The sequence below is a fragment of the Microtus oregoni genome, unplaced genomic scaffold, assembly GCF_018167655.1.
Source record: "Microtus oregoni isolate MIOR12 unplaced genomic scaffold, Mior012 000046F_ref0000063, whole genome shotgun sequence".
NCBI classification, from domain to species: domain Eukaryota; kingdom Metazoa; phylum Chordata; class Mammalia; order Rodentia; family Cricetidae; genus Microtus; species Microtus oregoni.
The window spans coordinates 4,929,932-4,953,790 of NW_024543220.1; the positions used below are offsets into that span (position 1 = coordinate 4,929,932).

Below are 23,859 nucleotides of genomic sequence, written 5' to 3' on the forward strand. Positions count from 1 at the left end.
CTTCTTTTCTTTCTTTCTTTCTTTCTTTCTTTCTTTCTTTCTCTCTTTCTTGTGTTGTTGCTTCAGTAGATGGCTCAGCAGATAAAAGTGCTTATCATCACTGGGCAGGAGTGAGTGGTGGATGACTTTAATCCCAGCACTGGGGACGCAGAGGTTAGACAGATCTCTTTGAGTCAGAAGCCATCCTGGTCTATAAGAGCTAGTTCCAGGACAGCCAGGACAGTTACACGGAGAAACCCTATCTCAAAAAAAGGAAGGAAGGAAGGAAGGAAGGAAGGAAGGAAGGAAGGAAGGAAAGTGCTTGTCAGAATATGATTTCCATCTAGAACACATGTGGTAGAAGGGGAGAAATAACATGGCATGTTTGCTCTTCCCCCCAAAAATATCAACTACTCAATCAATATACTTTATAAAAGAACCCCAGGTTTTACACAGGAAGAGCATAAATTCCCAAATATGGAATTTATTGTGATATTGAAATTACTTTAATACATTTTCCTGTTATGTTTTCAACTCATTTTAAAAAAATTCATTTAACTCTAATCTTTGAAAGTCATCATTTACTTTGTAAAAAAGAACTTACATAACTTGGAAGAATTTCTCTACCCCACTGAATACCCCTAACTATGGAGGGGAAAATAACCTTGGATTTTTCAATGTTCCAGCAGAATGAGATAGGAGTCTCCCACAGGTGAGGAATGCATAGTAAAGGAAATGTGTATTTTCAGTTCGTATAAAAATACTCTACTATTCATGTAACAGGAGAATTATATCAGTACATGTTTGTTTAATTAGTTATATGATTCAAAGAAATAAGGACACTGTCTTACCTCTATAGGTATTGCATGTGGAAAGAAAGGAAGTCCCAGACCTGGGAGATCAGTATGGATCGTAATAGCAAAGACCTCTGCGGTCTTCTTCTGGCTCTGGAAATATTCAACTCAGAATCCGAAGGGTTAGGGGCAGGTCTACATTATTTCCAAGGAGGCCTTTACCAGAGGCAAGGGACACAGCTGACATTTTTACTTAATGGGCAGAGAAACAAAAGCATATTTTCTTTTCTTTACCCACGGTGTGCCAGTTACTAGCAGTAGGCAGCTGACCTGGTTCTCAGCAATGGGCTGAGGTTTAAGTAAGAAATACAACTCAGAGCACCTTATTTCTGCATTCGAGATAAAATTAGTGAAGACTGAATGATAAAATAAGCAAACCTTGTCTCTGGTACTGTTCTGTAGCTCTTAATTCAACTATAAACATTATTTCGCAGGTCAAGGTAAATCTGACTGAGATGATTTGGGTCAATTTTCTCTGAAGTTAACACAACTTTTTCTGAGAGGAAGATGGATGACAATGTGGACCACATAGTGCAGTGCAAGATGGGACATGCCTGGAGCTTAGTACTGGGAGACTGAGGTAGGAAGACTGGGAGTACAATGGGCTATAGAAGAAGAGCTCCCGCAAAAATCAACAGCGGGCCATGGCTCAATGTAGGGTAATTGCCCAGCATTCTGGAGACCCCGAGTTTAATTCTAAGTCTCAAGAGACAAATAAGAAACAATAACCTTCACCACAGACATAATGTGGGCTAGTAAGACTCAATCAAATGTTGTTCATTACTCATTTATGAACTATTCACTGCATGACTGGGTACAACAGACATGAGGTGGCCTCAAGAAGAAACAGAATTAGAAAGTAAACAGACTTGGAACTTAAGTGGTTCCAAAAGTCTTCCTATAATCTTCCTCAAAACTTCCTTGGTCATTATATCCATTATTTTATTTTTTCTTTACTTGTTTTCTGGTTAAATAAATTCACACACTTTCGAAGCTTCTTTTAAAAGCTTCCACTGTTCATTTATCATTTTGTTATTTGAAACTTACTATCATATTTTGAAATATACATATTTATTGGCTATATTCATGCTGGTATGCAAAATTTCAAAATTCAGTTTTCCTTTCTATGTGAAACTGTTATACTCTTTGATCAATTTCTACCCATTGTCTCCCTCCCCATGTCATCATTAACCTCTTAACATCCTATTTTCTATTTTTATGATTTCATTCTTTAAGGTTTTATATAAAAGTGGGATTATGCAGTACTTAGCTTTCCAACCATGGTTTATTTCACTTAACAGTTTCTTCCAGGATGTTCTATGTCATTTCAAATTACAAGATTCCTTCCTTTTAAATGCTGAATTTCATTGTGTACACTATTTTGATTTAATCATCCTATATTGTATGTGCATGATTCATCAAAACAAAACATTACACAGTACCTATAAGTGTATAGAATTGTGATTTGCCAGTAAAAACTAACATGAACAGCAAAAGGGTTTTTTTTTGTTTTGTTTTGTTTTGTTTTTTTTTTTTTTGGACCGCAAGGGGTAGGTCCACCCTCTGAGACAGTGTGCCTGATCTAATGAGAGCTCACCAAAGCCAGCTGGACTGGGACTGAACAAGCATGTGATCAGACCGACCGTACTCTCTGAATGTGGTTGACAATGGGGGCTTACTGAGAAGCCAATGATAATGACACTGGTTTTTGTCTCTACTGCATGTACTGGCTTTCTGGTATCCTAATCTGTTTGGATGCACACCTTTCTAAGCCTGGATAAAGTGGGGGAGGGACTTTGACTTCTCACAGGGCAGGGTACCCGGCCCTCTCTTTGGACTGGAGGGGGAAGTGGGGGAGTGGGAGGAAGTGGAAATTATGAATGGTATTATTTATAAAGTAATAAAAAACAAAACATTAAAAAAAACTTCCACTGGACGCTATTTTGCCATATATAAATTAATAAGATTTTAGAACACAGAGTATTAGTTCTGAAAACAGTAAAAGGAATCATTTCTCTAATTTCTCCATTATCTCTGCACAGCTGAGATCAAACCAAGTGAATGCATGACCAGTGTCCAACCACTTCACTGCGCACAAAAGCCACTTCCGCTGAGGGCTCCCATCCGTACCATCTGGTTCAAGCAAACTTCCTAATGGGACTCACTCATATTACTCCCCAAATTGTAGTCCCTTAGATATCTAGAAACAATTTGGCAGTCTCCAAATAGCATATTGATTTTGATAATAAATAAAAATGAAAAATAAAGCCGGGCGGTGGTGGCGCACGCCTTTAATCCCAGCACTCGGGAGGCAGAGGCAGGCGGATCTCTGGGAGTTCGAGACCAGCCTGATCTACAAGAGCTAGTTCCAGGACGGGCACCAAAGCTACAGAGAATCCCTGTCTCGAAAAAAAAAAAAACAAAAAAAACAAAAAAAACAAAAAAAAATGAAAAATAAAGGTTGAGACACTCAGGCAGCTGAGCACCTGTCCCAGAGACTAGATCATCTTTTAAAAAGAATTAGATTCCCTTTTATCTAACATAAAGAATAGTGTAAAATAGTAAATCATCTAAACTCATTTATATTTTTTACAAAATATTAATAGGGAAACAAAATTATATAGACAAATGATAACTGACTTTGGTTATTTCTTAATATATTTTTCTCCATGCAGCATTCCTATTAAATCAATATGGTTATTTCTAATAAGATTCATGCCAAAAATAACCTGACATTCATGCTAAGATGACCAAGATTATTACAAGTTTCCACCATAAAATACGATATATGGAACTTCCTGAATTGTACTTTTTTTGTTGCAATTAAAAGCCTATTGCACATGTTACACAGTGCCTGTTATCATGGCACCTGGGGATTCTGAAGGCATTCCTAGGAATGGCACTTCATATGTAGAGGAGTTATGTTCTGACATAAATAACAGTTTGCACACGAAGATTATGTTTAGGCTGACTTAGTTGCTGACTGCAGGGACAGAGATTTGCATTTGTCTACTCTAGAAATGTATCCCAATAACATACTTGTTATTTTCAGTCTAAAGCAGGGGACTTAGTATTAAAAGATGCCCCAAATCCCCCACCCAACTGAATCACAATTCATCACTTATCAGTGACAGAGTCCAGAAAGGGCTGAGATAATTGATGGGCTCATGGCCCAGCACATATAATCACCAAAGGGACTAGTATTTGTAAAAAATATAACATATGAAGAAATGCTATCTTTTAAAATCCGTTTCCTAAAAACTATGTGGGGAGCTACCCCTCCAGAAAGTCCTCCCTGCTTTCTGCCTCCAAGGAAAATGTTACTACTCAAATAGCATGAAACCTCTCACAAGTAACAGCTCTCTGTTTCTTTTAGCTTTGGTTAGAAGATAAGGCTTTGAGGCAGACGTGACTAACTAACCTTGGTGTTCTTCAAAGCAGTGAGCACATAGAAGCTGACAATGATACAATAAGGTGAAGCTGAGAAGAAGGAAACAGTGGAGGAGAGAGACAGAAGCATAAGCAAAAGAAAGGATAAAAGAAAGAACAGAGAAAGTAAAAAAAAATCACGTCTAGAATCTATTCTTCAGCAACTGAGATGGGAATCTGCTCATATCTGGATGGATATGTGGCCATCTTGCTGAACAATGATTTTGCAGTGTAGCCTATCCCATTGGGAACAGGCCTCTTGGGTAAGGAATCACAGGGCACTCTGGGGATACTTTAGGTGTCTATGATAGATATCTCAGGTCAGGCTCTAAATGATCATGGATGGTCTGTTAAAATGTGAAGAATTACCTTTTATTGTTGGCCCTCAATCTCTACTTTTCCCACCTGACAAATCAGGAAGTTCAAGTTATTGACAAGGGAGAGATTCATCTTCTGACACTGCTTCTGGGCAGAGTAGGAGACATCAGAGAACCTAAGTTTATTTGGTTGGCTGCTGTATGGTCAAGGGAATCTAAGCAGAAGAGGCAGCGCACTTTTCAGAGACACAGGAGTGGCTCCTACCTGAGGGTGAAGGCTGGACTGACATTTGGAGCAATAAAGATCTTCACCAATCACAGGTATAGATGGTACCTTGGGGCTTAATGACCTGTAATCTATGCTCTGATATTCTTCAGTGGTTTCTTCTTGGTCAGGTATGGTAGTACATAGCTTAGATAGGCTATCAGATCAGGGTAGCACTGGGTTTCCCTTCCAGATGGGGAACTGCACTATCATAAAAGCCAAGTTTTCTATCTCTACTTTCTCACAGCAAGGCTTATACACCCATATTGCCAGACCTGGCATATTACATAGACTCTGGGGATAAAACTCATGTCCTCATGCTTGGACAGCAAGCACTCTATCAACAGAGACATGCCCCTAACCCCTCTAGGCTATATACTATTTATAAATTATATTTAATAGTAAACATACAAGTAACTTCTAAATATTTTATAGTGTGAATACAACAAAGACTTTGGAGAGATGGTGCTTCCCTCCACAGATAGTTTTTTGAAACAGGGTGTCTATCCATAACCTGACCCTGAACTCAGTTTCCTACCGTAGACTCCTCACCACTGGAATTACATCCAACACACAGTTAAAAATATGCATTTTAGAAGAGTTTTGTGATGGAATTACATTATAATTCAAAATAAAAATCAGCATCCAAATGTTATAAAAGAGACCAATTATTCTTTGAAAAGATATTTAACACTGATTTTATAATCATGCATTAAATCAAAAAATTCAACATTCATCATGATGTCCTGATAAGACACTATTACAACAAGCATTGTCAGGAGTGAATTTCTGTCTTCCCTGGCTTCCAGGTGACTATTAAATGAGTCATGTGAAGTGTTGCTGCTGACCATGACATGTGCAAATGGATTTTCCAGGCATGAAGAAAAGCAGTGTCTGCCTACAGCTTTGCTCAAATGTCAGTGGTAGGTAGTATCTGGGGACAGGATCATATTTACTCAAGATAATCAGTCTTTTCACTGTGAGATTCTCCCAGCCGGAGTAAAGAATGATGACATAGAAGGTAGAAAAGATAATTCAATAGAAAACCTTAGGCAAAGAATTTTGGAAGAAGAGCAAATTTTAAATTTACTACCAACTCTGCTTAAAATGCATCATCATTTTTGCTGCAGAAACAGTAAAAGAAAGAGGAAGGAAAGGTGTGAAGTAGCCACAGGCACGGAACCTGCAGTGTACACTACAGAACTGGACACCAAAGATAGTGTGTACACTGAATTATATGTTATGCTAAAGATAATAAACAACCTATTTAGGTGGATTCTTATATATTACACACAATCTAGCAACCTTTCTCTGAAGGCATGTACTATGTTCCCAGTATTCAATGTGCATCTAAAAACAAAGTTTATAGCTTGTACTTCTTAAACACAGAGTGCAGTAATTCTATTCAACATTTCTACTAGATGCTGTTTGTAGCAGAAAGATTACCATTTACTCAGATGTGAATAAATTCTTGATATAGATATAAATAATTTGCATTGGTATAAATTTTGCCTTATTGATAGACATTTAAGGTCAATTTTGTTATATGTATTTTTGATATTGATTAAGGTATTGTGATTGTGTAGTTCATTTAAAAATGTAATGTATAATTAAAAATATAGGTTGTTAATGGATAATCATCAATAATAGTCAAGCTTGTAGTCATGTTAGTTGGATTTTCTAGATATATAGAGATATATTTCAGTTAAATAGACATTCTTCATATCTTTCAAAGACTACAGAATATGGCATTTAATGTTTTAATAATTTAGGGCTTTTCATGACAATGAGACACATCTGCTCCTGGCAGCACCAGCTACTTCTAGAGGAAGATGGGCATTGAAGAGGCTTCTTATGGAGTTTGATAGCCATTTGGGCAAGAAACTGCTCTTCCCTGGACTGTTGCATAAACTGGACACAGAGAACCAGCAGAGAGAGGACTGCTGAACTTGCCTAAAGGTGAGAAGATCTTTCTGGGTTCCTGACTCATGAAAGAGTCTGCGAGACATACTGCAGGACACAGCAGATAGTGACTGAACTGTCTTTGAAATTTCCTGCTTCATGGAAATGTCTGCTGGATACTGTGGGCCTGTAGGCTGAAGATGGATGCTCCAACGGCACAAAAGAACTTTGGGTGACTATACAAGCAGCGAGATATCTCTGTCATTTCTAGAGTTTTGGAAGTTGCTTATTTCTTGTTTGCTTAGGTAATATTATATGATTCTGGAGTCTTTGATGGAGTTGAAGAATGGTTAGTTATAGTTATAGTTTTCCTTAGTTATAATAAAAGATAAAATAGATATAAATATTGAAACTGTAATTCTTGCTTTATAACTGTTTTGCTATATGTAATTTTACTATGTTAAAATGAAAGCTTTCTTTTTTGTTTAAACAGAAAAAGGGGAAATGACGGAGGAGGGCCATCTGTCTATGTGTTGCTTTCATTGGTTAATTAATAAAGAATCTGCTTGGCCTGATAGGGCAGAATTTAGATAGGCGGAGTAGACCAAACAGAATGCTGGGAAGGGAAGTAAGGCAGTCGTCATAACTCTCCTCTCCAAGATGGATGCAGGTTAAGATCTTTCCAGTAAGCCACCACCTTGTGGTGCTACACACATTTATAGAAATGGGTTAATCAAGATATGAGAGTTAGCCAGTAAGAGGCTAGAGCTAATGGGTCAAGCAGTGTTTAAAAGAATACAGTTTCCATGTAATTATTTTGGGGCATAAGCTAGCTAGGCGCCCATGAGCCATGCGGGAATGGAGCCTGCTTCTCCTTCTACAAATTCTGTTCAAAAATCAAGGTAAGAACTAAAGAGAGTGGGTTGCCAATATTTAAGATGTATAATTATTTACAAATAAACAAAGTAAAATAGTATAAGGAAAAACATACCAATAAGCCAGTACTAGCTATTTATATTAGAGAGATTTCATATAATGCATCCTACAGGATGTTAAACTGCCTTTTTAATAGTGGACATCTGTCACAGAGTCAGGCTTAGGAGAATAGCATTAGAGAAAAGGCAAGAGATCTGTGAGAGCTGACTGCACAGAAAGGGAAGTAAGTGAGGTGCTGGAAAGAAAGTCTGAAGGAAAATACACATATGTGAGCCATTTGCTGGCAATGAAGACTACCAAACTATGGAGACAAAAGGGGGAATCAGAGAACATGAAATGAAGGACGCAGGGCGGATGCTAAGAAAACAACACCTTGATTGCTGAGATCATAGTGGTTATGGTCTGAATGTTAATGTCCCTTTAAAATTCCTGGGGCAAACCTAATCCTCAGTGTGCTGGTATTAAACAGTGGGGTCAAGGTATATAGCGGTGATTGGGTCATCAGAGTAAAGCCCATGAATGGATTTAGGGATCTTACAAGAGAGGCACAGAAGCTGTCTCTTTCATTGTAAAAGAAAGACACACCAAGAAGACAGTCTATGTACTAGAGAAGATCCCTCAACACATAAGGAACCTGCTGGAGTCTTGGCCTGAACTTCTCCACATGTGGTAGTATGAGGAACCAAATCACCTTGTTTAGAAGTGACCCGGTTTATGATATTATATCATCCAAGAATGAACTATACTGATTTATAGGGCAGTCGCTTATAGTCACATATTATGGTCTCTAAGGGAGGGGAGTCTTCAGAGACTCTCCTATACCCAGAATGCAGCTTTTTGCATACCTCACAAAGCAGAAGTTCTGCAAGAAAATAGCTCCTCATTAATTGTAGGTTACTTTTCCCTCTTTACTCTGCCCAAAGCACTTACTTCCCCAATGAAGCTAGAAAGGGTGAGGAGAGAATGAGAGCAGCTGATGGAATAGACAGTAAAGTAAGGGGCTATTTTCTTAGCAGGAAGTAGTGTTGGGAATGGAGCAGGTATGCTACCAGAATGCACCATGTGATGAGAAAAGTCGAGAGAGGCCCAATACAGTACAAAGAAGGTTTCGTCCCTTATTTATGAACACGAAAGAGCTGGAAGCACACATACAGGTTAATGCCAATTCTTCACCTTAACAAATAGAATGGACTGCTCACGGACAGTGAATTACTTCATGTAATTTATTTGCTTTATGCTTCTCTCTGTGATTCAGCTGAGACAGAACACACAGAATTCAATAAGTACAGCCAGTGATAAATGCCATTAGGGTCACTAATAGGTTGTTTGCTCCTCCCAAGTTTCCTGGAATAAAGTGCAGCAATCTGCCCAGCTCCAAAGTCTGCTAGCAGGATTTTACATTTTGACTCTGCCTTTTCCCTCCACCTGAAGTACTATCCTACAAGGCAAGTGTCTTGGCAGTATAAGCAGCAAGAAGCTTCTGTTCCTACCAGCTCCTGGCTTTATCCCACTGCTCCCATCCCTTTATATGGACAACGAAGCAGGGTCCTCAAGGACAGACGTGGAATGTGGGCAGAACTCTACATCACTGCAAACAGTGGTGCTAGAGGAATCCCAAGGAAGGAAGTCGGATGTTAAGGGCTCAGGCAAACCCACCAAACCCTATAGTCACTGGGTGATAACTATTACTGATGAAACTTAAAGGGGTCTTTGGAAGACACTGAAAGGAAATACAACAGACAAACAGTGAATAACCTTGTTCAAACAGCATCTCACACAAAACTAAAATCAGACAGGAAAATAAAACAAATAAGAGACATGATACCAATGCCACGGAATTTAAGTATACAACCTATACACGGTGCATTTTCCATCTGCAGAGAATTTAAAGTTGGTCAATCTAATAACTCCCTCATGTTATTTTTACCCACTCAAAGCAGATAATATAACTGGCTACTCCTTAGTCCTTGATTCTCTTTTATTTATTTAAAAACGCCCGGTTCTGGGTTCCACTCCACTGCTTATTCCCTGTCTCATTGCTGTCTTCTAACTCTCTCAGAGTGAGCATGCAGTGCCCCGGCTTGGTGGAGGGCTGCTTTCCAACTTTCTGCTCTTACACTTTACTCCACCAAGTTCTGCTGCCTTATACACCATGCATTCAAGGCTCAATCTTACACCTCTCCTCGGCTCACAACCAAGTTTCCCAGCAACCTGTTCACTGTTACCCGTGCTGTAGCAGAGTCCTGCCACAATCCTAACTGTGCCTTTTCAGCCTGACCAATGTCACCCAATAAAAATCCATTCTTTTCCAGCTGTTCAGTTCAAAATATTTATGGTCATCCTTGACTTTTCCTTTCTTTCTTTTCATAAGTCATAGTTGTACCAATTCTAAAGACTCCTTTAAAATTCTGTTTCCTGATTGGCTCTTTTAATATGTTCCATGGTACAAACTTAATAAGACAGCTGATGTCATTCTACTGCCCCCAAATCTCCTGGTCCCTTCTGACTCATAATGAATCATTAATATTCCCTCTACAGGCCTTTTAAAATCAACCCACAGGTACCACCCTTCTTATCCTATTAAGTACCCAACTTTCTATCATGCATAGATTATTGGCAAAGTTATCCAGTATTTCTCCCTCCCCAACACACCCAATTATAATGTGACTGCCCACATTACTTTTCCTCATAGGATGCTATGTCAGCCTATTTCTGAACCACGTAAATGAGTTTATTGTGTAGCCCTGAGAACAGAAGGCAGCAGCAGTGGCAGGAGAGGCATGAAGTGCAGAGGCCTCACGGGGAGGTGTGGGCTTCCCTTTACCTCTGCACCTCTCTCTCTAGCCCTGAGAACAACTTGGGCAAGCTTCCTGGAAGTTGGAGGATTGCTGCTTACTTAACTCTCACCAAACTGTGATGTAATTAGCAATACATATTTATTTTTTTGCTTCAATCTTCGGAAAGAAGGGCATCTAAGACCCTGGGAATCTCTTGAAATATAATTTCGCTGATGAGATGACTGGTGACTGGGGCCCCTAAGGTCAGCCTCAGGTTGGAAGATGGTCACCACCAAAGAGACATGAACATAATTAGGTTAATACTCCCTGCCAGCTCAAAGGCAGGGTGCAGAGCAGTAGACTAAGTTAACCAGCAACAGACAATGGCTTCACTAATCATGCCTATTGTCCTAGTTCCCTCTTGTTGCTATGATATAACACTCTATTCAAAGGCAACGCAGAGGAGCCAAGGGTTTATTTCATCTTACAGGTTTCAGTGCATTATGGGGGAAGTCAAGGAAGTAACCTGAAGGCAGGACTGATTTGTATTCCATGTAGCATTACCACTGACCAAGAAATTCACAATCAGGAAAGCACAGTGCGAACCATGGAGGGGGAAGCTTACTTGCTTGCTCACCAGCTCAGGCCCCACTGACTTTGCTGTACTGCCGAGGATGCCCTACTTAGGATAGTTCTACCCACAGTGGTTGGGCCCTCTCACATCAGCCATCAGGTAAACTAATTTCACAGAGATATGGCCATGGGTGTAGGGGTAAAAGTGAGAGCTCACTTCTGGGTTTTGAAAATTCACCAATCCCTGAGCTGGAAATCCCACCAATCCCCACCCTGGAAAACTCAGCCCCCAAGAAACCCTATATAAGCCTGTCTCCTGCTCAGTTTCCTGCTGCTTGTCACCTGAGCTGAGGCAGTCACACTTTTGTGTCTTTCCTAATACATCTCTTGAGTGAGGTTTGTTGTGCACTGGGACTTTGTGGTATTCCTCGGCTCCCAACCATGAGCATACCTTTCCCTTCAGAGCTGTAACACGTGTATTGGGAGCCTTTTACATCAGAGCTATGACACATGCATCAAGGAAACATTTCCCTTCAGAGCTGTCATACCGAACAATGAGGACTACTGAGAACTCAAGAACAATGGCACTGGGTTTTGATCCTATTGCACGTACTGGCTTTGGGGGAGCCTAGGCAGTTTGGATGCTCACCTTACTAGACCTGGATAGAGGTGGGTGGTCCTTGGACTTCCCACAGGGCAGGGAACCCTGATTGCTCTTTGGGCTGACGAGGGAGGGGGACTTGATTGGGGGAGGGGGAGGGAAATGGGAGGCAGTGATGGGGAAGAGACAGAAATTTTTAATAAATAAATAAATTAAAAAAAAAATAAAAAACAAACCAGGTCATCTATGCAATGAGATGCTGACAGAAAACTCTAAATAAAGAAAGCAGTTCAGAGAGCTTCCAGCTCAAAGAATACATCCAGGGACAAGGAAGGTGAGCCACTGTAAATTTTAGTTATTGAACTTATTTTCTCCATATATCTAGGAAAGGTCCGTGAGGTGAGGAATATTGTTCCACATCCCATTGCCAGTCATATTATATTGCTACATAATCCAAAGTATGCTAAAATTACAATGATATATAATATCCTATATGATAGATATTTAAAAAAAAACATGACAGAAAATACCCACAGAATTTGGTGGCAGAACACAAAGAAACAATCTTGAGCTGACTAGAAAAATTTGCCTGCAGGTCAGTTGTCAGAGGATTAGAAAGTGTTATGCTGGTTTCTGCAGGGGAAAAGATATCAATGGTTTTATCCAGAGCTGGACAGTCTAATAGTGAACTGCCAGGCAAGATGTGAACTGGTGTAATAGTGGCACAACTATTTATGAAGTGACCAACTACTGTTTTGATTGAATTTGAGGTTTGTTCTACAGGAGAGATTCCATTATTGATTTTGAAAACATGGTTTAAAAAAAAAAACATAGTAGGGAACTCATAAGCCCTAAAGGAGAAACACTTGATGTTTTTGTTTGTTTGTTTGGTTGGTTTTTATCAAGACAGTGTTTCTCATTGTAGCTCAGGCTGTTTTGGAACTCACTTAGACTTGAGTGGCCTGGAACTCAGAGATCCATCTTCCTCTGGCTCCCAAGAGCTGGGATTAAAGGTATGTGCCACCACTGCCTGGATGAAGTTATTTTTGTAAGTGCCATTGCTGTATAACATCTTTGTAAATATTTATGTCTATATTCATAGATGTCTGCAGCTCCCAATCATGGTCAAGAAGCTTATTACTGAAGTGGGTAGTGGTTAGTGCAGACATGTATTACTGCTCAAAATGCTGAGAATAAGCAACTGTGTGCTCACCCAGAGATGGTATATTTAAGTCAACTCCTGCTCCCTGCAAGGATCAGAGAACACTGCAGAAAAAGGGACAGGAAAAATGTAAGTGCCAGGAGATGCGGAGGAGTGCTGGGAAAAGTTATATTATGGACAGGACCTGGCTATTGCAAACTTGAGCTCACAAAAGCAGTGCTTACCTACATAGCACAGGCACAAAATCATGCCAGTTAATTCCAGCATGGAGGCGGAAGGGGCTTCTGAGGGCCCCATGCCTAGCAGAGGCTCTGTAGGCAGCTGATGGCTTCTGAGGAGGGACCACTCATACATTATCCATGCCCCAAAGGATGAGCCCATGACCATAGGCACTAACTGGACTTTGTAGGCTAGGAACATAACTAAGAAAGGGTAAAAAAAACAGCATTCTGGGACATAAATGGGATGGGGAGGCTTTTAGGAGAAGCTAAAGGGGAATGAGAGGTAGGTATGATCAAGGTACACTGTATACAAGTATGAAATTTTCAAAAAAATAAAGGAAAGTTTTAAAATAATTAAAGAAACAAAAGTATTTCTTTTACCTTAGCAAGAGTTCACCAAATAGTACAGTTACTTATATGCTGGTAAGCTTCTTCTGGGGATGTTTGTCGCTTAAGGAAAGCATGGGTGAAGACTCAGTCTCATAGAAAAATGCCTATGTATTTCAGCTTTCTGGAAGTGTCCATATGTCAATGATAAGAACAAGTTCCTTCAATAGGTAGTGAGCAGGTCCTAACTATTTATATAGTAATGCATCTCTCTGCTTGTTGGTCATTATTCTCTCCCCAAAGCCTATATATTTATACTTCATGTCTCAGTACAATTACCACAAGCTTCTGCACCATCAGGACACAAAATGATAAAATTTGCTAAATTAGAAAAAATAAAGAAGATAGATGTTCTGGTGAGAAAATTGCCAAACTGAATTTAAATTATTTTTAACTCACAAGTTGGCCCATGCTTTTAGACCCAAGAAATTATCTCAACTTCCAGAATCTCAGTTATATTTAAAAACCCTATCAAGTTTTATTCATCAGGTTTTATTTATAAAGCACTATGAATTATATACATTTTTGACATGTACAAGATGATTAAGTCAAAACTGTATATACAACATGGTATGTGTGTTTATAAAATTAAATAGGTATTATATAAAAGAACATGTGGATAAAATTCTTTTTTATTTTACATAAGTATATATATTCAGTCATGCAGAAATGTAAGTTACAAGTTAAAAAAATTTTCATAGAAGAAATAATGATGGCTATTTACACAAGTATGATTTCAGGCTTTATTATTTAAATTCTTGACTGTATTTTTGTGTATTCCTCAAATTCATTATAATAATCTTTTATTATTTCCATAAATGGCAGAGGTAAATGGGATGGAGAAGAACAAATCTCAAAAAAGTAAAATAAGCACAAAGAGAAGCAAGGTCACCACACCTTAATTACAGCTCCTCTCCTCTGAAGGAAGCTGAGGCAGGAGGAGTCCATGTTGAAGACCTACCTAGGCTTAACAGTGAGGACAGCCCAGGCAGGGAAAGACAAGACAAGAACGAAATACCTGTTTGAAATAAAAACAAGGAAAAGGCTGGGTATGAAGCTTAGGACTGGAACACTTGCCTAACAAGAGTAATGTCCTACGTTCAACTCCAAGTATCACAGACACGAAACACAGAGCGTAAAAAAGCTGAATGATAAGGAATACGAATATGTTGGAGGGAGTGAGCTGCTTGTTGGTTCTCGGCCGCTCAGCCCCGAAATAATCACACATAAACTGTATTATTTAAATCACTGCTTGGCCCATTAGCTCTAGCTTCTTATTGGCTAACTCATAGTAATTTAACCCATTTCTATTAATCTGTATATCACCACAAGTTCATGACTACCAGCAGTTTCAGCATGTCTATCTCCATCAGTAGCTCCATGGCATCTCTCTGACTCGGCCCTTCTTTCTCCCAGCATTCAGCCTAGCTTTCCCTGCCTACCTAAGTTCTGCCTTGCTATAGGTCCAAAGAAGTTTCTTTATTTATTAATCGTAATAACAGCACACAGAGGGGACTCCCACATGATGAATATATTCTCTATAAACCAACTTATCTTTGTATTCTTTTTCCTAATGAGTATATTAAAACTATTAGACATACTTTCATTTGTCAACAGATAAACAAGAACATTCTAGTTAAGTCTTCAGTCATGTGACTTGGCTTGATTACCTTTGCTACTTCTTGCTAACTTGACTATTTCCTAAGCAAAGCATCTTGGGATTAGCATAAGGACCCTCCCCTCCACTTCCTAGCAAAGGAGGAAAGCTTTGGAGTGCTAATACCATAGCAAGAACTCTCTCTGAAAGCTTGATTACTGCTAACAGGAATCATAAGACCACTGCATTATGCGAGAATGTTCTCTTCAGTGACTGATAAAATGCTAAGATGACAGAAACTGTCATTGTTTTTCTTGTTCCTAACGGAGGGAACTGCTCTCTAGTCACTAATAACCAACTAATGTACAGCCGAGCAGGAAGAAATTGAATACACACCAGAGGCCACAGTGATAAATAAGTGGATTTCACATGAAGTAAAAGAATGATGATCGCACAAAGAAAACTGCAGTGGAGCTGCCAAGCTCTGCTGCATTTTTAGTCCTTACGCCAGAAGTCAGAAATGGCTCTTTCCCCTCCTTCTGTTCTTTCTGTCTATAAGGCTGATTTTTTAATGAAAATTTCAAAATCTATGGAATTTTCATCCTAAAATTTTCTTTTAGAAATTCGTCACTGTATTATTAAAGCAAAGCTTTGCCTTATATTCATGAAATATTTCTACATTCAAAAACAAAAAATAGAGCTGGGTATTTAATTTCAGCACGTGAGAGGCAGCGGCAGGCTCATCCCTGTGAGTTCAAGGCCAGCCTGGATACAAAGCTATACAGAGAAACCCCATCTCAAAAAGCCAAAAAAAGAAAAGAAAAGAAAATAGAAGCTAGAGAGATGCATCAGCAGTCAAAAACACTTGATTCTGTCACACAAGACCTGGGTTCTGTTCCTAGCACAAAAATGGTAGCTCAGAACCATCTATAGCTCCTGGAGATCTGATACCTCTTCTGGCTTCTGACGACACCAGGCACACAAAAGATGTAAAAACATTTTCAGGCAAAACATCCATACTCATAAAAAATTATAATGTAGGATGGATATATTTTTACTCTTTTAATTCATACAAGATCTAGGTTGAGTAAAAGAATTGATATTATTCATGGCACATGAATTTGTCTTAATATTATTTCATTAAGAGAAAATGAATTTAAATCAAAAGTTTTTTTTTTTTTTTTTTAAGCAAAGCACCAATGAGTGGAGGTTATGTGTCAGGTGATCAGTTAAGGAAACATGCAAAAATAAGAATACAGCTGCTTTTCTGATTAGCAATACATTTCTGTAAAATTAGGGGAGAGTTACACATCTATTATAGTTTTAAAATATTTCGATGAGAATTGCATACAACATGTTTGCACACACTCCTACTTCTACCAACTTTTCGTAGGACCACCATCCCTTCCCCTTCAACTTTGTGTTCCCCTGTGGCCATCCATTAAGGTCACTGTCCTTTTCACATATTCTTTTCAAACTGTGAACGTTTTCTCAGAAGGCAGGGCACTTATTTTTATTACTTATGTGCACGCTAGGTGACCACTTCATTCCCTTTCACTATCATTAAAACCAAATAAAGCCTGCCAGCACTGAAAAAGGGTTTCTTACCCCCACATCTTTCCACTATTTGTTGTCATTTGCTTTCTTGATCACAGCCATTCTGGTTGGGGTCAGAAGAACTTGAGATCAATTTGAATTTGCATTTCCTTCATGGCTAAGGATATTAAACAACTTCATAGTTATTTATTGTACATGTGTATTCCTTAAGATCTAGCTATTTGATTTGTTACTTGCATTGCACTATGGAAACAGTATGGAGGTGACTTTGTAGAACTGAAATTACAGCTGCCACATGATCCATCTACATCCAGTTACACACTTAAGGGACTCGAGGCAGAGTCCCACGGAGATAGACCTGCATATCCATTTTGGACTCAAAATACCCTGTTAACAGAACCAGCTTTGATGCCTATCAGCAGATGAAAAGATAAGGAACATATGCTGAATTTATACAATGGAATTCTGAACAGCCATAAAGAAAATGAAAAGATGAAATTTAATGAAAGTAGAAGAAAACGGGAATTTATTGAGAGCAACAAGCCAGATGCAGGAAAGCAAATGCCATGTTTTCTCTCATATACAGAATATAAATTTAAAATTATGTGTGTATTTACATGTTTGTGCATCACCAAAATAGCATAAGGATCACGGCAGGGTAGTAAGGGATCTTAAGAGAGGTGGGCCTTGAGATTTCAGTCCGGTCCTCCAATGTGGGTCTCTGTCTCTGTCTCCTTCATCGCCTGATGAAGGTTAATATTCAGGAGTATGCCTATATGGGTTTTTGATCTTACTGCACGTACTGACTTTGTGGGAGCCTAGGCAGTTTGGATGCTCACTTTACAAGCCCTGGATGGAGGTAGGTGGTCCTTGGACTTCCCACAGGGCAGGGAACCCTGATTGCTCTTCGGGCTGACTTGATTGGGGGAGGGGGAGGGAAATGGGAGGCAGTGGTGGGGAAGAGACAGAAATCTTTAATAAATAAATAAATTAAAAAAAATTAAAAAAGAGGTGGGGATAGAGAGTAGTGGAATATATGTAATAACAAGGAAGAAAGGAGACAGACAACTTGATGGAAGAAGAAAGGAAATAAACAGAAAAAAAAGGGCAGGGGTGGAGGGGAATGAATGCAAACAAGGCATCATGATACATATGTATGAATATTCCTTGATGAAATCCATCATTTTCTATATGTATTAGTTACTTGTTGCTATAACAAAATACTTGACAAAAGCAACTTCTGGAAGGGTTTAATTTAACTCAAAGTTCAATGGTATAGGTCATCACAGTGAGAAACTCATGGTAGCCAGAGATTGAAGGAAATGGGCATACTGTATATATAGTAAAGAAACAGAGAGCAAGCCGGGCGGTGGTGGCCTGAAGGCGTAAGTCACAAACAATGCCACACCAATTCGGGGTTATGATTATTAGGGTGGTATTTATTTAAAGGGGAAAAAACTTACAGATCACTGTCCCAGGCAACAGCCCTCTACGCAACCAGGAAAGGAGTCTAGTCGCTGGCGGAGCAGGAAGTGAAGAGAGAGAGGAGAGGGAAGTGGCCACTTTTTTAAAGGGAGAGAGACCACGCCCCATGGGCTGGTATCTCAGCGGTGATAGGCTGGAGAAGTGGGAGGACCTCCCGCAACAGTGGCCCACGCCTTTAATCCCAGCACTTGGGAGGCAGAGGCGAGAGGATCTCTGTGAGTTTGAGGCCAGCCTGGTCTACAAGAGCTAGTTCCAGGACAGGTTCCAAAGGTCCAGAGAAACCTTGTCTCAAAAAAAAAAAAAAAAAAAAAAAAAAAAAAAAAAAAAAAAAAAAGAGAAAGAGAGAGAGAGAGAGAAAGAAAGAAACAGAGAGCAATTAATGTCCTTGTTTAGTTTGCTTCGCTTCTTTTTTTCCATTCAGTATAGGAATCCAGCACATAGGATGGTACTAATTACATTGAACTCAGATCTTTTTTTTTTTTTTTACTAAAATTAACCTAATCTATAAAACTCCTCACAGACAAGCCTAGAGATATACTTCCATGGTGATTCTAAATCCCATTAAGCTTGCAATCAAGATTAATGTCACAGGATGGTAACTTTAAAAGTAGTTTGAAAAAATAAAAAAGATGGATATAGAAAGTATAATATTAAGCAGGGAGACAGAAACACATGTCTTTTCTCATATTTATATCCTATCTAATGAACATGAACACACACACACACATATACGTGCACACATGACATAAAAGAGGAAAAGGATTCTGGGAGAGGTTACAAAAGCTAGATCAGGAGAGTACCAGGAAATTGGGGAAAAAACGGCAAGAGAATCTACTAAAACAAAATGCCATATGGTATTTAATAAACTAGTATGCTAATTATAAAATAAAAATTTAAAATAATTCAAATGCAAGATATAAAATACATAAAAGGAATTTGGTAATGACCCTTCTGTTTCTATATTGTGAAATACATTAAGGAGTATAGCTATTAGGTCTTCTTGGAAGTTCTGGTAGAATTCTGCATTGAAACCCTCTGGTCCTGGGCTTTTTTTGGTAGGGAGGTTTTTGATAACAGCTTCTAATTCTTCGCGACTTACAGGTCTGTTTAGATTGTTCACCTGGTCCTGGTTTAGTTTTGGTAAATGGTATTTATCTAAAAAAGCGTCCATTTCTTTTACATTTTCCAGTTTTGTGGCATACAGGCTTTTGTAGTAAGATCTAATGACTCTCTGAATTTCCTCTGTGTCTGTGGTTATGTCCCCCTTTTCATTTCTGATCTTATTAATTTGCGTGTTCTCTCTCTTTCGTTTGATTAGTTTGGATAGGGGTTTATCAATCTTGTTGATTTTCTCCAGGAACCAGCTTTTTGTTTCATTGATTCTTTGGATTGTTTTCTGTGTTTCTATTTTGTTGATTTCAGCCCTCAATTTGATTATTTCCAGTCTTCTACTCCTAGATGCCCTTCAATGGAATAATGGAAGAAGAAAGTATGGAATATATACACGCTAGAGTACTACGCTGCGGTAAAAAACAATGACTTCTCGAATTTTGCATGCAAATGGATGGAAATAGAAAACACTATCCTGAGTGAGTTGTCCCAGACCCAAAAAGATGAATATGGGATGTACTCACTCATAATTGGTTTCTAGCCATAAATAAGGACCACGGAGTCTACAATAGGTGAACCTAAAGAAGCTAAGGAAGAAGGTGAACCCAAGGAAAAACATATAGTTGTCCTCTTGGCTAAGGGAAGTAGACCAAATTTCTGGGGAGAAAATGGGATCTTGGGGGGGGTGGGATGGGGGTAAGGGGAGATGGGGAGAGAAAAGGTAGAAGGGAAGGAGGGGGGACCTGGGAAACATGAGAATTGGGATAAAGGAAAGGTGGATAGGGGAGCACGGAATCACAATTCTTAGTTAAGGGAGCCACTTTAGGGTGGGCAAGAGACTTGACCCTAGAGGGGCTCCCTAGTGCCCAAGATGAGGTTCCCAGTTAGTTCCTTGGGCAGCTGAGGATTGGGAACCTGAAATGACCCTATCCTAGAGCAATACTGACGAATATCTTGCATATCATCATAGAATCTTCATCTGGTGATGGATAGAGATAGAGACAGAGACCCACACAGGAGCACTGGACGGAGCTCCCAAGGTCCCAAGGAGGAGCAGAAGGAGGGAGAACATGAGCAAAGAATTCGGGACCACGAGGCGTGCATCCACCCACTGAGACAGTGGAGCTGATCTACGGGGAGCTCACCAAGGCCAGCTGGACTGTGACCGAAAAAGCATGGGATAAAACCGGACTCTCTGAACATGGCGAACAATGAGGGCTGATGAGACACCAAGGACAATGGCAGGGGGTTTTGATCCTACTTAATGTGCTGGCTTTGTGGGAGCCTAGCCAGTTTGGATGTTCACCTTCCTAGATATGGACGGAGGGGAGAGGACCTAGGACTTAACACAGGGCAGGGAACCAGGACTGCTCTGTGGACTGGAGAGGGAGGGGGAGAGGAGTGGGGGGAGGGGGAGAAGGGTGGGAGGAGGGGGAGAAGGCTGGGAGGAGGGGGAGAGGAAGGGAAATGGGAGGCTGGGCGGAGGTGGAAACTTGTTTTTTGTTTATGTTTTTTTTTCTTCTTTTCGCAATAAAAAAAAAGATATAAAATACAGAAAAATTTAATGAGTTTAAAAAAACCTAACCAGAGAATTCTTCCATATCACAGTAAGACCCTATTAAGTTGGAGAAGTGAATATGGAGGGGGAAAGAAGAATAATAAAGGCCATAATCTGTCTTAAGTTTTAATATTGAGAACCTGGAGAAGACACACACATACACACACACACACACATATACACAACACCATCATTGATTTCATTTTATATTGGCTATCTACTGCTGGGCATGGGGCCTACCCTTCAGTGTAGTTCACGTGAATGAAAATTCTTTTGGTTTTTTGAGACAGGGTTTTTCTGTGTAGCTTTGGAGCTCTTGTAGAGCAGGCTGCCTCGAACTCCCAGAGATCCGCCTACCTTTGCCTCCCAAGTGCTCTGATGAAAGGCGTGCTCCACCACTGCCTGGCTGTGAATGAAAACTGTTTAAACGAAGCTGTGTCTGCTGAGGTTCAGTGGCTGATGAGATCTTCAGTACCATGGAGAGAATGGAATGTTGCAGGTTCAGAGGCTAATTACCTTATCTTGGGCTAAGGTCTGGCTCTCTGGAACACCATTCCTTGCCCTTCTCTGAGTCTGAACTAACATCTTGTGACAAGAGATAAAAACCTTTTAGAATCTATTGACTTAGCAGGCAACTCACTTTTACCAATCCAAAAGCTAAGAATGCCATAAAATAACATCTTAAACCTATAGGAAAGCTTCTCCCATCTCAATGTACACACTCTCCGATGTACCCACCAAGGCAATTTAAATTTGCTTTGATTCATGACGTTTTCTGTTCTGTAAATCTATAAAAAAAACTCTTTGAATCTGCGTTCCTGGGCCATGGTCACTCACAATGGCTCCACCATAAACTAACTTTCACTCCCTTTAAGATGAGAGTTTTTGTGTCAAGATTTATATACCCACTAAGATTTCATTGAGAAAACTAATTTTTCCTTTGCAAATGGTAGTCAATTGGAGACAGCTTTTTGGTTAGGGATGGAAGCTCATGCTCACTTCTCTTTTTAGCACTGGAACTCAATCTGACTTGAACCTGTGGAGGTCCTGTGAATGTTGTCAGTGTCTGTGAATTCATATGTGCAAATATCTTATTGTGTCTGGAAGACACTGGTACCTTGGCATCATCCATCCACTTCGGTTCTTAAATTCTTTCTACCTACTTTGCTCCATAGTTCCCAGAACCCTGAGAAGAGAGGTTTAATGAAGAGGTACCATTTAGGATTGAGTGTTACAAAGTCTCTCACTCTCCATATACTGCACAATTTGTGGGTCTGTATGTTTGATTTGCCTGTTCTTCTTGATGTTCTTAGAAACTTACATGCCCTAGGATAAAAGGAAGTTACACAGTTCTGCCTAAAACAAAACAAAACAAAACTCCCCAAATACCCTGCAATACTAGAAACAAGGACACAGGCAGATATACCCTTAGAACCTTAGCTCCACTGACCATAAGAAGGGACAGGTAGATGGGAATTCAAGCACAGTTCTCAGTGCCAGCTTCCATCAGTGCAAGGCCAAATTTCCTGTTCTTATAATGCAAGCACAGCTGCGTGCCTGCCATCTAGCTTACTCTAAATCCATGTGTTCTCTATATCCATTCTCCAGTCTCCCCATAAAGAGAAATTTATGGGGACACTGGAATTAAAAAATAGCCTCTCCTGGAGCCCCTCTCCGGTTGAGAGTTAAGAATTTAGGCACAATTAATGAAATTTACTTTGGAGGTTGACAAGATTCCTTTTATAGAGAGATATTTCAGACAAGAAATTTAAATAGCAATGCATCATGCTTGACCTTGCTCTTTTTTCAGCCAGAAACCCTCAGTTTCCTATGAATCTCACATAAAAGCCTATTCAGTCACAGTCGAGTCTAAATTTCCTTGTGTAACATTATGGCCCATAGCTTCATCTTATCAGATAACAGCACTATTCAAGGCACTTTTGGATCCCTGTCATTGCACTTATCAGAAAGAGAAAAAAGACATCAATAATTCTTAGCATCTTTTTAGGTTATGAGTTGAGACATCAAAATGTTGAAAATAGTCACTGCTAAGACACATGGGAATTTCATTAAAATGTACACCCATGTACTCAAGTGTACGCTATATTTTCTCCAGAGACAACCTGTTTCCCTCAACCTTACTGCTCAAATTTATGCTAAGAATATATTGTTTTAGTATTTCTTTTAATTTTGGGGTTATATTATTTCATTTCCTAAATCTTTTAAAAAATATTTATTTTATTGTTTGAGGTTATAATATATCATTTCATTTTACTTTTCCTCCTTCCAAACCTCTTATATAGCTTGCCTTGCTCTCTTTCAAATTCATAGTCTTTGCATTAATTGTTACACACATATATGCATATGTAACCAGCTCAGTCTATATAATGTTCCTTGTATGTATGTGTTTAGGGCTGACCCTTTGGCATCAGATAGCTAATCTCTATTTCTATCATCTGTTGCTGGCTGCTAAGATTATTTTCAAAGATAAATTAAACAGGGAAACTGTCCAGTGAAGTAAAGCAGCATGGGTAATTTCAATCTTATGAGGCATCATGGCAAAGGATGTCCAACCTTATGAGGTATCCTGGTGAAGGATAATTCGGGAAGTTTTGTTTTTCCTAATTTAGATCTATTGATATAGGTAGTTTTCAGAAAAGGCTTCTCAAGAGACACACTGGAGCTGAGTTCTGAAAGAAAAGTTTATACTATAGGACAGTTGAACAAAAAGAGATGGGGCTGAGGCTGATGGCCTGTTGCTGGCAAGCTGGGGTGGGAACTACTACAAGGAGCAAGTATGTGGTTGAGAGATGGAAGAGAAAGAAGGCAGAGTGGTTTATGTACTATAAAGAGAGCTGGAACTGGAGACAGGGTGAGGAGCAGCCTGATCTGAGAGGCCGATGCTGTCATATAAGGGTATGTGATACCGAGGTCTGTGCTGTCACTGAGGGCCATGTCTGGGTCTATGGCTCCACTGCAGCAGGAATCTGTGTTGATGTCAGCAACCCATGTTACCAACAAAGGGCATGAGGATGTCTACGGTTTGGGCTGCCTTCTGAGGACATGTTGATGACTGAGTGCCATGTTCAGCTGACCCCACCCCTCCCTGGCTATATGGTGGCTCCAATGGTGATATGGGCTTGGGAGAG

The 23,859-nt window shown here is 39.6% G+C and overlaps 1 protein-coding gene across 2 annotated transcripts in view; it reads right to left on the reverse strand.

Annotated features, from left to right (window-relative positions):
- The window catches only part of Tpk1 (thiamin pyrophosphokinase 1), a 362,458-nt gene that overhangs the window by 222,423 nt on the left and 116,176 nt on the right, over positions 1–23,859 (reverse strand). The gene's annotated exons all lie outside the window — the stretch shown is intronic.